This window comes from Anabas testudineus, chromosome 1 (genome assembly GCF_900324465.2).
Source record: "Anabas testudineus chromosome 1, fAnaTes1.2, whole genome shotgun sequence".
Taxonomy (NCBI): domain Eukaryota; kingdom Metazoa; phylum Chordata; class Actinopteri; order Anabantiformes; family Anabantidae; genus Anabas; species Anabas testudineus.
In genome coordinates this window covers 18,943,851-18,960,371 of record NC_046610.1, presented here as the reverse complement: position 1 = coordinate 18,960,371, position 16,521 = coordinate 18,943,851, and the positions used below count along the sequence as shown (strand labels likewise).

General features: G+C 39.3%; 1 protein-coding gene across 1 annotated transcript in view; it reads left to right on the top strand.

Moving 5' to 3' along the window:
- The first annotated feature begins 3,390 nt into the window (after positions 1 to 3,390).
- The window catches only part of gcgrb (glucagon receptor b), a 37,403-nt gene continuing 24,272 nt past the window's right edge, over positions 3,391 to 16,521 (top strand). Inside the window, exon 1 of the mRNA XM_026358790.2 lies at positions 3,391 to 3,712. The gene's annotated coding sequence lies outside the window, so the exon portion shown is untranslated. The remainder of the gene's footprint in view (positions 3,713 to 16,521) is intronic.

Below are 16,521 nucleotides of genomic sequence, written 5' to 3'. Positions count from 1 at the left end.
CACGCTTTTTAAAGACACCTGCAAAATGTAACAGATGATTTAAGTACATTTTGCATAATGATGCGTCTACAGTGCGTTAGTAAAACTGCTGTAGATAAAGAAATAAAAAAACAACAAACTTTTACACACATTTTACTTTGCAAAGATTTAATCATGAGATGGGCTTTTTTCACCCTCCCCTACTTCTCTATTCATTACTCTGTGCAGGCCATGCTTTGTACTTCTTCTTATTATAAACAAAACAAAAACAAAAAACACAGGGCAACTCCCTCCTGATCAAAACTGATGCCAGCATACAGCCACCAACCTGCCCTCCAACGCTGTCAAGACTCCCACTAGGGTCAGATTATATCAGTGGGGTCATGTTACTAATTCTGGGAAACTGACTCTGAATTACTGTAAATCTGTCTGGGCAATGATACATTACAGTGTCTTGCATTTATTACAGAGTAATTCGGCAAAATGGTAATTCACAGGACACAGGAGTATTAGTTAAATACTATAAGAATGCAACAGCAAAAACTGCGTATGTTAACAAATCATTTTTAATTAATTAATCAATATTATATATTATAATATTATATATATGATACAGGATGGAACTAGTAAACTATAATCCCTACATATGATGAGAAGGGGACAATACGCACCATTTTGAAAAGAAAAGAAGAGACCATTCGCACATACTGATGAGATAACTCTCATTCATGTCTGTTTGATTTCAAAATATTAAAATAGTAGTTTAAAAACAACAATAGATTTTGCCTGTGGATGAATCAGGCACATTTATTTAAAATGTATTTGTTATTTAAAATTAAAATGTATTTGTTATTTATTTGCTTATGGTGTATTACAAAAATATATGAAAGGAAATAAAAAGAAACAAAGAAATAAATCCTATGAATCCACTGAATTGTGTTTTATTATTTTGCAACACAAACTGGCGAGTAAGATAATCATTTGACTGAATGGTTTCATTTTAATAATAACAATAATAATACATTTATTAATAGAGCACTTTTCTAAACATATGTTCCAAATTGCTTCATATTAGCATCTGTGAAGTTCCATATTTAATAACACTATTTGTGTTTTTCTATCATACAGCCATACTAGAGATGTGAAAGTCATGGGACTTAGTCAGAGAATAAAAAACTAACTAACAGAGTCTCCTGTGTCGTTTCCCTCATGAGTCTCCCACATGCTTTATCAGCATGTGCGTTTTCTGACACAGGCCTCATTTTGATTTCACGGTTTGGTGATCTTTTAAGCCAAACATGGGGGATAACATTTTTTGGAAAAGAAAGCAAAACTGTCTTTACTTATGTAAATGTTTTGTGAAGATAAAATGTACTGGAATGTGTCCTGAATGTGCAGTGTGTTAGGACTGCATCAATACTCAAATCTCAGACATACAGTACTGTATCTACGAAAAGATGCTTCAGTCATTGAGTGGGAGGAATGAGGAGTCTGACTTGTCTCAAATATATAAATAAACAAATAAAGAAAAAAACTTGGTAAGGCGGTACAGCAGTAATGCACCAATGGAAGTTATACATTTGTGAAAGGAAACAAAATCACTTGTTTTGTTATGGAAAATGACATAAGCAGACACTTTATCTCATATCCTGTCTGTACATTTGTTGAATGATAACATGTTTGTTGTTCAAAAGAGCAAGTTGCTTAAAGCTACACTGTTTAACTTGATATTATATTTAAATAATATATTTATTTTTTAAAAATATGCTCCAAAACTGTGAAGAGGTGTCATTGAATCCTGTGATGTAGATTCTTCAAGAAGCCTGTCAACAATGGAGAGATATTCCCCTTTAAAGGATCCAAGTGAGGCTCACTCCTCTAACCAATCAGAGAAGCTTACTGCTCCAGGATTAGCTGAGTGTAAAAAAGGAGTGGAAGAAAAGAAAACCCAGTGGATAAAGCTGGTTAATTGATGATAAAAAGGTGAATGATTCAGACAGACTGGATACCTGTATAAAAGCCTCATTCATTGTTTCCCTTGCTGTGGTTGCCATGGACACAAAAAGAGCCATGGTAGCACAGTGAAAACGCTGAACATCATCAACACTGGCAGCAGCACACTGCATGTTCCCTCCGCCTCCTGCTGCTGCTGACCACGGGCAGCACGTCTCTGGCAGTGTTTACAGTGGTCAATGGTCTCAATCCACCTTAAAAACCTGGACAGACAACTTAACCTTGGCCAAAGACCCAAAAAGAATAATGCTATGACTGCTGCTTAAATGACTGGTCACTTTAATTTTCAAATGCTTTTTTTTTTAACATTGGCAGTCCTGGACTTCCATACTGAGGACAACCTTTCAACTGTCTGGCAGAACAAACCGCTGCAGCTTTAACATCAACAGGAGCCAGTTAACTGGAAGTGTTAACACCGGAGTCAGTCACATTGTTATTGGTTCACTTTGCTGTTTATTCTTTCCTGTTTCCATCTACCTGTTGCACACTACAGTCCACAACTGCCCGAGACTAACCTCCTCTTGCCACCTCTTCCACTTTTTTCACATTTACTGTGGTGTCCACATTTATTAAGGAGCCAAAATGATCCTTTTTTGGTGCCATACACAATCTAAAAGCACTATAACAGGACTGTGACTAGACTCTCAAAACTCTACATGAGTAACAAAGATAAATATTCAAGGACTGATTCACATTCATGTAAGATCACCAGCAGGGACCGACCTACATAAAGCTGCCTGCATTCAGGAATGCTCTGACTGGAAGCTGACAGAAATAATAGCATTTCAAAATAAAGACATGAGGTTCACAATTGACTGAAAGCTACAACAGAGCTTTCTCCAGTGCTTTCTAAGAGTCTCACTGATTAAAGAGAATCGCACAGACCATCAACACCGTGCAGTGACATTTACAGAATGGAAGACAAAGCCCACACATTTAGAGACACAGCACGAGCATTAATGCATGTGTCTATCTACATGCTCTTCTACCTGGTGAGTGCTCAGTCATTAGGATCGGTGCTCTTGTTTGGTTCATTCCTGTGTGAATTTGCTATTTAACATGCTGTGGATCAGATCAGTATATCATGTTTATACATTGCATGGAACTATTATGACTGACTATACTCTAGTGCCATGATAAATATCAAGCAATTTATATCTATATTTGTGTCATGTGCTGTGTTATTGTTATATATCCCCACATGAATAATAAATTATTCATTTTTACATAGAGCAGGCCTTCCGTAAATTATTTATAAATTACACACTCTCACATGCACAATGAGAGGGGGGCAGGGTTTCATGGCATTGCAACACATTTGGAGCTGAGTTCTATTTTGAAGCTTCGTGCCGGAAGTTATTATCTTTATTCACACTGCTTTGACACAAATGAAGCGCAGCAGCGGAGCAGAGTGACTCTCCCTGTCCGATGCGCTTCACTCCACTCTGCTACAGGAGCCAGCTTAAAAGTGACTTATAGACATTCACAGAGAAAAAAAAAAAAAAAAAAAAAAAAGCCAGCCCTGTATAACTGAGCAAACATAAACTAGAGAAGTCACAGGACCAGCCTTTGTTGTTCTTTCTTTCTCTCTCTCGGCGCACACAGTTATGCGCCCCGGCTGTGCTCTCTGGACTGTACCTGCGGTGATGGGCCGGGCCGGGAGATGAGCGGCGGGCGGTGTGGGGGTCCCAGGGGCACAAGAGGAGGTCTGGACGCATAGGTAAGAGGACGCTTTGTTGATGTTTGACGTGTGTTCTTCATGTGTCTGTTGGCAGGTGCAACTTTCAAATGTGGGCGAACTGTGTCCGTGGAGATGTACAATCACCCAGGTGAACTGGAGTTGGTTTAGAGTCATAAAAGCAGTTTTATTTTTGAGGGACACTCAGTTTTGTGCAGCGTTTGAGGACCTGTGGGGTGAGATTGCCATCAGTAGCATTAATAATATGCCACCTCGCCGCCCTTTCTTACTGCAGTTCAAGTCTTGTTCTTATTGCGCTTTTTGCGCATTGATGTGCTCTGTGTGTTTGAACCTTTATATTTCAAGTATTGCAGGCGTCCGTGTGTGTGTGTGTGTGTGTGTGTGTGTGTGTGTGTGGGCGTCCTTTCTCTGCTGACCACAGTAGATGCTCTGGGTTAAGTAAGCCTTTATCACTCTGGAGGGGGTAGACCCCCTTCCACCTTCAACAGTCACATGCCCACCTGAAGTTCACTAGTGACCATGGGGATGATTTTACCTGTTGATGTGCAGGATTGATAAATTTGCTTTTTTGGATCAATAGAAAGACAAAAGCTCTGACATATTGTTCTGCCTGTTACAGCCTGTATGTTGAATAAGAAGCACATGATCACTTGAGATTGAATCATGAAAAGTTTGCAGTATGATAAACATCTCTGGCTCTTTGCCCTGCTCTCTCCATCCCTCTCTGTCTCTGTCTGTGTCTTTGGCTTTGGTTTTCCTTCAAAACCATGAAGCAAATGGAGGCATTAACTCTTTTTCTTTCGGTTGTGGCCTGCCTGGTGAAGGTGCAGTGATAAGACGTGTTGCATACAAGATTACTTTACGTAGTCCCGAAATGTCTTATGATTGCTGCATAAACACACAATGGTTTTCATATAGTCAACATCTATAATCAGGAGACATTTGGTGCTTGTTTTTCTGCTCATCTTTGACATCGTAGAGAACAGAGAAGAGTTAATATAGCATGCATTAAATATGTGCGTAAGGAGCGAGAGAGCCCTGCAGTCACCAGCCCTCAGTTTACAGTAGCCTATAGGGGAGACATTATTAATCAGTGTAAAATCCTTACAAGGGATGACAGTAACATTATCATTCATTGATCACAGAGATGCATATGATTAAGTTTATTCTTGATCTTTTTAGTTATTTAACATTATAGTTTTTTGCTATTCCAATCTCTCTCTCTCTCTCTCTCTCTCTCTCTCTCTCTCTCTCTCTCTCTCTCTCTATATATATATATATATATATATATATGGCATTCTGTAATTTCAGGTGATGCATTTACAGTCTTTGTGTACTGATTTATATTTTTAGATAGTATTTGTACCTCGGCACTGGCCTCAGTGACAGATATTAGTTGATATGGACTTTTGTGTCTGCTGCGATGAGAGTAGCTGATGTGATTGACCATTACTGAAACATATTTGTTCCATCCATCCTCATTTCCAGATTGTGCTCTGATACACATAGTTTGCACCTCTGGCTTTAGTCATAAAAATGCCCCAAGTTGGTGCTGGTGTTTGTACCTATAGCTTCTTGAAGATTGAACCCTTTCTCTCCTCCGTGTTTTCCTTTACTCTCCACAAAGTAATATCTTAAGTTGTCTTGCCTGAGGGCTCAGTGGTTTTCCTCAGACATCAGATCATGCTTCTGTTATAGTAGGATGGCCGTAGATTTGATTTGCCCGGTCAGGAAGGGCCAGTGCACAAACAGGGAACCTTTTCAAAGGACAGATATTGATTCACAGACGTCGGTCTTCAAACATGAAGCAAGCTAATGCTTTTTTCCATTAACTTTTTCCTCTTGACACGAACATTGAAAAGTGTGCGGTTGCACTGCCTCAACTTTATTCACTCAACAGGCAAAGTCAAAGACTGACAGGGCAAGTGTCATGTGGACCATGCAGCGAGTTATCTTTACCAAAGAATGGTTAAAGCACAAGAAATGAAATGTTTTGGAATGGCAGAGTCCTGATTTTGATCCTGTGCTGATGAACCTGATGCAGGCAGTCCATGTAGGAAGCCAACAAATTTCCCTGAGTTGAAGTATAGGGTTTTTTTTTTGTCTAGTTTTAGGACTTGTGTAAAAATCTGAGAAAATTCTAAAAGGTTCACAAACCTTTAATCACAACTGCATTTGTAAATGTCATCCTGTCTCTTCTTATACCAACTAAATGACAGTTTGAAACAAAATGTCTGAAAAGAATCACAGGAGGTGGTGACTAGCCAACATATTGGGACTTGTAATTACCTGGTGTCACTTTTGTTTGAGGGAATGACACATCCCAGCATACCTTGACTATCTATCCTGTCTGCATCGAAGGAACAGTGTGTGGGATTCAATGATGTGTGTCAAATCACATGATGCTTGACAGTGCAACCAGTGTGTGTTATTTTGCAAGGTGTACTGTTTCTTCTCTAAAAGATCAGAACTCCAGCAGCACTTACTCACAGTGACAATACAGGCTTCACTTTACATAAACAGCAGATTATGGTGCTTCGAACTCAGTGCTCCTGTAACATCACTATGCAAATATCTAATGCTAGTTCTGTCCTGTTTAATTAGTGACAAGCTCACTTTTCTTAGCAGCTATGTGCCATGGAAGTAGCATCAAGGCTGAGTGAGAACAGCAGACTGAACAAGCAGGTCAGGAAGGCAAAATCTGTTGTCAGGCTGGAAGTTGACAATCTGGAGACAGCGGCAATGGCAGGAGGATGGTGAACAAGATCGGTGCCATTGTGGACAGGTCCTCTCACCCATTCTATGACGAACTCTGGCAGATGGGAAGCTTATTCAGCCACAGATTTATTCCACTACAGCGCAAGGCGGAGCGCTTCAGGCGCTCGTATGTGCCTGCTGCCTTGACAGTATCAAGGAACCTATATACCATTCTTATAATTAGATGGACAAACATAAAACACCTCATTTCCTTCAACTCAGACATTCCAACCTTAACATTAAGAAAATATAAAAATTGACAAACCTAGATTTTAGCCCAGTGTGTCCAGTTAAAGGTTTCCTGTGGGATTCTTAGCTACTACCAGCACGATGGAGCAATGTTATTACAAGTGGGGCCCTGTTATGTTTATATATATTATATATATATATATATATATGCACATACATGAGCACAGTCGGTGCACTTCCCTTCCCGCCATTAGTTTCAAGCAATTCCTATGCTCAAGAGTTGGTGGCAGTAATGTGCCAACAATCATGATATTTAGGATGTAGATTTTAAAAGATTTAAAAACTAGATTTTAGTCTATGTACTTAGACTACCTAGACTAAATATGCTCTGGCAAGATACACTGACTGTAAACATAACTTTGTTGACATATAAACTCTACTGAGGACTTTTAACTTTGTCCAGAAAATCCTTTTGTTATAGGACTTGCTGACATCAGCCGATCACAGGAAGCAAACCTGGAGGCAAGCTCAACACAGTTATGATGAAACATTTAGGATATGTTTGTCGTTAGATTACTGACCACAAACCGCCAGTTTATCACATGAGCTCCATGAAGTCTGAGTGACAAGGAGAGAACACTACCATAAATATATTAGTGCTGTGTTAGCAGGGAAAATAGTTCCTAAAAAACAGTGTCACTGGGCTGGAAACGTTAATTAAAACGTAAATTGCTTCACTTCTAAACACAAGTTATTAAACAGTCAACAAATGAATAGTATTACCATCGGAGGCTGGAAGGTGTTTTAGTTCCTGTGTGTCTAGGTGAACTCCAGTCTCTCCTCAGCCACACAGATCATTCCCAGGAACTGTGTTTGGCTGCTGATTTTCATTCAGGTCATCAGCCATCGTCCATGTCTTTGAAGTCCGCATGCATACACACCACAGTTAGCTCAACCTTTCATACCAGAACAGTCCCTGCAACCAGAAAACCGAATATGTTTTATGCATGCATGCTGAGCGGTGTGCTCTACAAACACACTTGTTTATTTAATCAATACTATCTCAAACTGGTTTCTGATGCATGGTGATGCATACACACACACACACACACACACACACACACACACACACACATTAGGATCAGTTTGTCCCTGCCTGATTAAAGAGAGGCATTTTATCTGTCAGTAAAAATCACATGAAATAATCTCCCCAGATAATTAATCTGCAGGAAATGAGCACAGGGCAGCAGAACGTGAGTCTTTATGCCTTACAGATGTATCCAAAATGCTGAATTTTCACTGGAAGCGCAGTATCGTTAAAGGTTAGGCAAACCTCATCGACATGTTAGTAAAACAGAGAGCTGAAGTTAAGGACTTACACACGTATTTGATAAAAGGACGCAGGATTGGGAATCAGAACCCGGTTCCAAATGAACACCAAATCCATACTGTAAAGTACTAGGTACCTAAAGCCACAACCCTAATTTCACTTCCTTATTGGTTTCAAAATGCTCCACCAATGCTGTGCATGCCATTTGTTTGCCTATGAGCTGGGATATGTGTCTAATGTTACAAGCTATAACACTGTGTGTTATAGATGGAGCGCAGGAAATGATACCGAGGCCTCACAGATGCTTTGGCAAAGCCAAGGACAGTTAGCTGTTGGCAAAGTGGAAGCTGGGGGAAAAACTGAGGACTGTCACAGAGCAGTAAAGGCATTTGAAGCTTTATATGGAATTTGTAGGGGTGTTGATGATCTTAATGATGATGAAATGTCATGAACGCTGCTCCTCATTACAGTTTGAAATAATCAGTCTGAGATAAGCGATTTACAGCATTAGTAACATATACAATACAGAAAATCATAAGATCTAAGACATTCCTGTATAAAACACAGGAAGCAGAAGCTAATCCAGCTCCATACTCCATTCCGACGATGGCAGCTTTTAAATAAAGATGAAAAGAAAAATTTAAATCTAATTTATGTATATACTGCTAATGGACTTTATAACACTGCTCAAAGAAATGGCCAAACTTTGGGGGTATGACCCGATTAAATAAAATCTGTGGATGGTGGCAAGAGAGCTTGAGCAAGATGTTGGAACATCCTGATAAGTGAATTTTAAGGTTTGTACCACATAACTTCAATGGCTCAATTCCAGCTCCCTTTGTCTCCTAAAAGATAAGGGGAGGGAGCAGTAGTGCCGCATGATTTATCTAATCACTGTTGCGATGTCAGCGGATGTGATAATATCACATAGCAGCAAATGGCTGAGATTTATTTAAATTAATACGTGCATGTGTGAGTATAACAGTCTGTTTGCTCTTTATCTGTGCTCATAATAAAGACACGATCAGTCAGCCTCTGTTTAGGACAGTAGTGCATGTGTCATGTGTGGTCACATGACTTTCTGACACGCAGAGACCAGGTGGACATCGATGTCTAAGAAAACAAACAATCAAAGAAAACGCGACTTCTGTTATGTGGCACAATATGTAGGATTCAAGCAGAGCGACACTGAGCAGATTTAAGAGGCAAAAAAACTTTATTAATCACAGAGGAAAATCGTTTCACAGCTGCTCTCTGTTGAAAAGGAAAGAAAAGAACCACAATCAGAAAAAGAACCAAATACAGAATAAGACAAATGCTCAAAAACTCAATAAGAACAAAGAACATTTAAAGCTGGATCGAACAGGTCAATAATGGTCAGGGGTGCAATGCAGCACAACAAACGGTGATGATGGATCAGGGATTTTTTTTAGAGTGCAAAGTCACTCAGTTATATCACGAGGGACCTCAACAGCCAACAAAACAAAACTTATGTCTTTATGAGTGTTACTTCATACGACAGGTCCTCACAGATATAAAGTAGAAAGAAATCACCCACTTCTTGGGAGGAGACATAATACATATATACATTAGCAACGAGGCCGCACTGTGGACTAAAGATACCGTCTGTTTGCATGTCGGAGTTGATCAGTAATCTGTGTGCTGTATTGAAGAAACAGCATTCACTGGTGTCTCCTATTTAAATCCTGTGCATGTTGTAGCAGCCCTTTCCCCTGACCTCCTCCCTATGCTGACTTTGTAGCTCTTTATTTTATGTCAACTAAAGTGACCTTTGATCTTTACAAAATCATTACTCATTATACCACATATCAGTGATACGTACCTTCTGGCCTACTGGTAGCTGAAATGTGCGCCTTCTGAATCATAATCATGGCCATGATAACTACTTATAATGGGGTGATCAGTCAGTCACCTCATTTACATTTTTACATTTAATCATTCGGCAGATGCTTTTATCCAAAGCAACTTACAAGTGAGGTACAAGATACAAGGCAAAGGCGGGGTAAGCATAAGAAGGTCTTGCCTAATGCTTGTACCCCTATGCTATTAGATATCTGCACCACTTGGCCAGCTGCAGCCACAGCTACAGTATTCAGACGTCTTGTTCCATTGTCAGTTCGTGCTAATTACATATTAGAACAAACAAGCAGTGTATATAATGTCAACTGCTGTGCTAATTACATTTAGCTAATCTGTAACATTGTCCATGTCTTTTTTGATTTAAGAATAGTTTACTGTGGGATTGCTGGAGAAATACATTTTGAAAGGCACCACCTCATACATGAAACGGTGTTTCTCTGATAACCATCACCCACCCTTTCTTAAGCTGCAGGTATCACGGAAGTGATAAGACTTTATATTACAGGTGAATCCGTCAAAAGTCATCACTCCTGTCATTTTACTAATGAACTCTGGGAATGTGTGACGTCACCTCTAAGAGCTCTGTAGTAATAACTTTTTAAGAAAACTTTTTCAACTAGTGCTATCATGTGGATTGCAGGAGTTTGTTTGTTGAGGTAAACAGCTGCCAAAACAGAACAAAGGGATGCAACAAAATTACATAATTACCTATTAGCTATTAATATTTCCTGCAGCCTCCTTAATTAACATGATTTTTGATTTATTGGCTACATCTGTTTCCATTTAATTTGTCACATTTTTCTGTTCGTTTTTAAATCTCACCCAAGCATACAAATACATTTTTAGGATTTCCAAATTCCTTTCCCTTCAGTTTATTTATGCACAAATTGAACATGTGCATAAAAATCAGTGGATGGAAACACACCAGGTGTTCTCGGTCTGCATCTGAATCTCTCATCTTTCTCTGTTTACCTGGTATTCATTTCTTTTGTCACAGCTCGTCTGGGGAGGGAGTAAGTTTTCTACTCTGTTGTTCTGTTGTACATCTTTCCTTGTTCGCATCTCTTTATTTTATTATCTCTTCGCACTCTACATTAACCCTCTCTGTATCCTCATTCCACCCTTGCCCTCCAACTCCTCCTGCAGTGCTCACTTTCAAATTATTCCAATCCTAATCAGCTTTTATTTTCTCAGTGTCTTTCTTGAAGCGTAAAATTGAACCTCTCCGGGCTCTGCCCATCCCACTCAGTGCGTCGTGTGTGTGTGTGTGTCTAAAAGTGGGCGTGATGCGCTCATCCTTTCTCCCAGAATCCTCAGTTGTGTTTTTTTTGACCCAGCTGAAGTATCACAGTGGCACAGTGCAACATGTATGTGTACTAGTACACCTTCATTTTCTCTCTACACTGAAAGGCAAATGATGTGTGATGAAAGACTCTGTGAGGAAAGTGATATCACAGAAGAAGAGAAGGGGAATAGAATTCATATAATGTCTAGATGCAGTATTGTGAACCACTTTAGTATTTTTAGTACTGAAACGGAAGTCACAATAATCCACTCTGGATGACACACAGGCATTAACATGTATTATGGTGTCTGCATTGAGAAAAATGTTACATAGCGCACCAGTGGTCCTCATCATGTCTATAATGCAATGATCAATTGAGAAAGAAAGATATTCTCTACTAAGATGTTTTAGAAAATAATGGAAGATTAGAGGCTCATGAATAAGGATGGTGAGGATCTGGATCAACATGTAATTTCTGTAATAAAGATTTAACAACAGCAATTTTTAAGCAAGTGTGGACAGTGGGACATGTTCAGTATGGTACGTCCTAAAACTGGCAAGAGATGTTTGAAAGATTTAAATGGAAGGAAGCGGGTAGTAGGTGGCAAGCTGATGTTCAGTGATGTACTCATGGAGTAGCTTCACATGTGAAGATGTATGGTAACATTTGATTTAAGCCATGTATCACATAAACCAGTTGATCAATAAGACCCTAATGGACAGTGATTAGAGAAGAAATCCTATGTTAGTTTAACTTAGTTAGTGAACACATCCAAGTTATTGGTGATTTGCCAACAGGGCTGGAAAAAGTATTCACCAGGACATTATCTAGCTGTTTAACGTACACTGTGATTCAATGTGACGCACTGTCAGTTGTGTGAAAGGTAGATTATAGGCAGCTTTTCCTAACGAGCTGGAGAGGGCCGGGTAGGTTTTCACTAAGTTAAGCAAATGGACCAAAGACCTGCTGGGCACAAAGTGGAGTGTCCATATTTTCTTTTTACCTAACTCTATCCCTGAAATATGCACACATAGCTAAAATTTAAGGAAAGAAGAAGATTAGTGAGGATACGTCCAGACTTGACAGCACTTGGATCACACTCTGGTCCTGTCCTTCTGAGCTTTACTTTATGAGGTCGACGGTCTATGTGCACTCATTGTATGTGAAGAATGCACATGTGTGAGCATTTACCTTCTAGGGTATCACTTACCCATCCATGTCTCTCACCAGCTTCCAACTAATGTTTTAGTCATACGGGCAACATGACACCTGTTGTTGCAACAACATTACCAAGGTCTCTTTGGGACAGGTGAAGTTAAGGCTAATATTTGTCTGCTCTGCTGCAGATTTACTTATCATACATCTTGTCAAGAACACTGAAGAGTGAGAGTGCCGTATGAATAGTAGTTAGCACCTGATTACATAGATTAAAAATAAAAAATCAGTAACAACAGCCATAACAAAATCATTTAAACCTTTTGTGGTTTGATGTATTTTGCATATCAGATGGTCAAATGTTCTTTATTTTAAGAAAAACAAAACATGACAACACTAAATACAAACAAGAACTAAAACAATTATGTGTAACACTTACAACTTACTTCATTTTCTTTAGCCTCGTCATCAGCGTTGACTTCTTACTACAGTCTTCTACTGAGAAATCGAATTGAAACCTACTGTACACTGAATGTGAGCAGCATGTGACCACTACTGAAGGGATATTCAGTCGAACCTCCATTCTCCTTTTGATTCCTTTGATAAAGTGGAATTTATCTGTGATTTCTATCTATCTCTTCTATCTTATCTTTAAATTGAATAGACATTCATGATGCTCAAAGAATGAATCCATGGTTAACCCTTAATTCTTTCTTTCAGCATTATGAGCTTCATATTTTTATGTGATATACCTTGACATGTGGTGGATACATTCAGTCTGATATAAAAAATCCTGCCCCCCTCAGGAGGGATTATAATGACTTTTTATGAATTTTCTAATTCATAAAAAGTAAATAAGTCAGTATTGTTCTATTAAATTTACTTCAGTAAAATAGTGAAAATAGTATTTTGCCTTTTAACCAAATTCTGAGTTTTTTTCTCATCTGACCAAGCTACTGTATCTGACCAACTACAGTTTGGTTAGGTTGGGTTTGGCTATTAATCATATAGTATTTACCTTTAGTCTGCAATACTGTGTACAGCATTGTGCACTGGCTACTGTAAAAAGAAGATGCAGCATAACATTTCTTTTAGTAGGGAGAGCGGAGAGACAAGTGAGATATTGCTGTAGGTGAATGGTGAAGGTGTTTATTATATCCAGAATGCAAGAACATTATCATTTCAAGGTTGGAGATTATACACAGCTGGTGTTTTCTGCTGGAAGAAATTTTAATGATCCATAAATCATCATAACATATGAACCCTACACGGTGTGAAACTGGAGTCCCACAAGTCTTAATATTAAAGAGATATAAACATTTTGTGTATAAGTAGAGTAGAGTAGAGAGAGTAGTGTAGAGTAAAAAGCATGTGGGCGGTGGATTTATTACTTATGAACCACAAAGTATAATAAAACACACAGGATGTACCGGAGACATGCTGTGTGTGTGTGATAGATGAATATCACGTGAAATTTTAACTTTATACTGTATATGGCAGAAAAAAAAATTCACATTGTACCAACAATTATTTGTCATGTTAAATGTATTGTTGCCCGGCCATAGCTCTTTTGAGGAAATCATTTTAGGTTGGAAGTTGGTAGTCTGATCCAGACTGCTATATGTAGGTCTCCCAAGCACCTGGTCAGTCGTAATCACATTGTCAGACAGACAAAATAATGTCTCCAAATGTTAATGGTGATCAGATGATTGAAGAACACAGGCGATATTTAATTCAACCCCCTCATCAGAGCAGCAACACTGTGATTCATTTAGCAGAGTGGTGACAGGGTGGGAACGGTCACAACAGGGGAGGTTTCTGAATGAGTTCTTAGTATTGGACGGAAGAGATGTGAATATCTATCTCAGCACTGGGATGTTTGCAGTGCCAGTTTCACTTTACATGAAGATGCAATTAAAGATGTGAGATGTGCAGCATTTACTGTTACATCACTGTTTTTGGAAAGAATAAACAACTTACAGCTTACATTACATAAATAAAACACCCAATAGAGGTTATTCTGCTGCCATGCTACTACACTGCCCTATTAAAAAAAGTCACACGCTTGCCGTGGCTTCTTCAATGTCACAACATTTATTCCCGTCCAAAGTTGCATTGATCTTTCTCAAAGATCTTGTATTGATTATGGTGCAGTCCTCTCCAGCACATCCCAAAGATTCTCAGTGGGGTTAAGGTCTGTACCTTATCCCTACTGGTGGTGGCCAATCCATGTGTGAAAATGATGTGTCATGCTCCCTGAACCACTCTTTCACAATTTGAGCCCGATGAATCCTGTCATTGTCATCTTGGAATATGTCTGTGTCATCAGAGAAGAAAAACTCCATTGATGGAATAACCTGGTCATTCAGTATATTCAGGTAGTCAGCTGAGCTCATTCTAGACCTGACCAACTGCAGCAAGCCCAGATCATAGCACTGCCCCCACAGGCTTGTAGATACTGGGCATGATGCATCACTTAACCCGCCTTCCTTCTTACCCTGATGCTTTCATCATTCTGGACCAGGGTAAATCTGGACTTATCAGACCACATGACCTTCTTCCACTGGACATCTCTTAACCCAGTTTTAGTAGTTTCATCAATCTCCTTAGTGCTTAATTCAATAATAAGCAATATTAAAGTTATATTAAGTAAAAGTGATGATATATCACATTTATACTAAATGTTTTACTACGTAACTATTCAGTAATTAGAGATCTGTAAGTTACTAGGTTACCGTACTGAGCATGTTCCTCATTTCTGCTGTAGGCTACAGGCAGACTGTTAGCAGCTAATAACAGAACACACTTCAAACTCTTGATGCTCTGAATAATGACTCTGTTCAAAATGTGCACACGTTGTTAAAGCAGAGAGGATGAGAGTCTCAAGCCTTTTGTCAGTTGTTTAGTTCTTTCTGTAGCCAATTGTCAGATATAATTTAAATTTTCCTAAAAGTATCTGGGCTTGTTTACTAATTCTGATTGTTTCCAGGATTAGTAAACTGTGGCCAAATAAGAATGGGGAATTGGAAAAGGGAAGAGACCACATTGGTTAGAGGAAGTGGGTTATATTCATATCGACTTTATTTGGAGATCAAGTGTAAAGGGGAATGGGGCATAGATAAATGCGTGGAATGCTGTGGCATACACAATAAGCTGAAAACATGTATCTAGAGGCTCACTCACACTGAATATATCTTTTAGAGGTTTCTGTATTGCCCTTGCCACAAAAAGCATCACAGTCACAGGTTCAGCTCCATCATAAGCACTTATGGACAGCAACAGTACACACACACACAATAGAAAGGAGAGTGATTCTTGAATAACTGCAAGTCATCTGATTACAAACCTAAATCACACTGGATATCTGGTGTTGATCACTCTTGTTCCTTTAACACACTTGGTCACATCATAAAGAACGATCTCACCCAGATCAGCTGAACAATCAGTCTGTGCAGCACAGCTAACCATTGTTATTTAACATCAGTGTCTGGAGTGCCTGTCCAGCTCAGATCAATATATGTGGACTTTAATCTTGATGGATAAAGAGGCTGAGTACTATCTTCAAGGTGCTCTGGAATGTTCAATCTCACAAGACCCCAGCACCAACATATATCCTCCTCTAGCGGCGGTGGAGCTAACGAGTGACTGGGAGGGGTCGAGGATGAGTAGTGGGCGTCCCACAGAGTATAGTCCAAACCACATTAAAATCGAATAGTAAGCATGTGAAGGATGGTCCACACAAGACAAAACAACCAGCATTAAGATGACAAGTCAGATGGGTGAGTCTGTGCCCACCTGACAATATTATCTCTTATCACACCAATTAACAGAAGAAATGTGCATCAATTATTATTAGTTTGCCTCAAAATCTAGTTTCTTGACAAGCTCAGACTTGTATAACCAAATGCATATGGTGCCATTCCTCCAGCACAAAACAAAAAAAAAACTGTAAAACCCGCAGAAGAACTGAAGCGGGGGCGAGCCTCCCCACAGCAGAAACCACATGGTCAGTATCAAGCTGTGAGAATAAACATTCATCCAATACCAAAATAAGTCTGAAAACTCACAATTTAGGCCGAGCAAGCTGTTAGAAAACTCTTAACACTCTTTGTCTCTAGTGTCACTGCCTTCCCTTCTCACCGCAGAGACAGTTCAACAACACTGCATCGAAGTGAATACCACAAACCACACACACAGGAGCTATTTGAAGCTCCAAGAGTCGATGGCTCTGT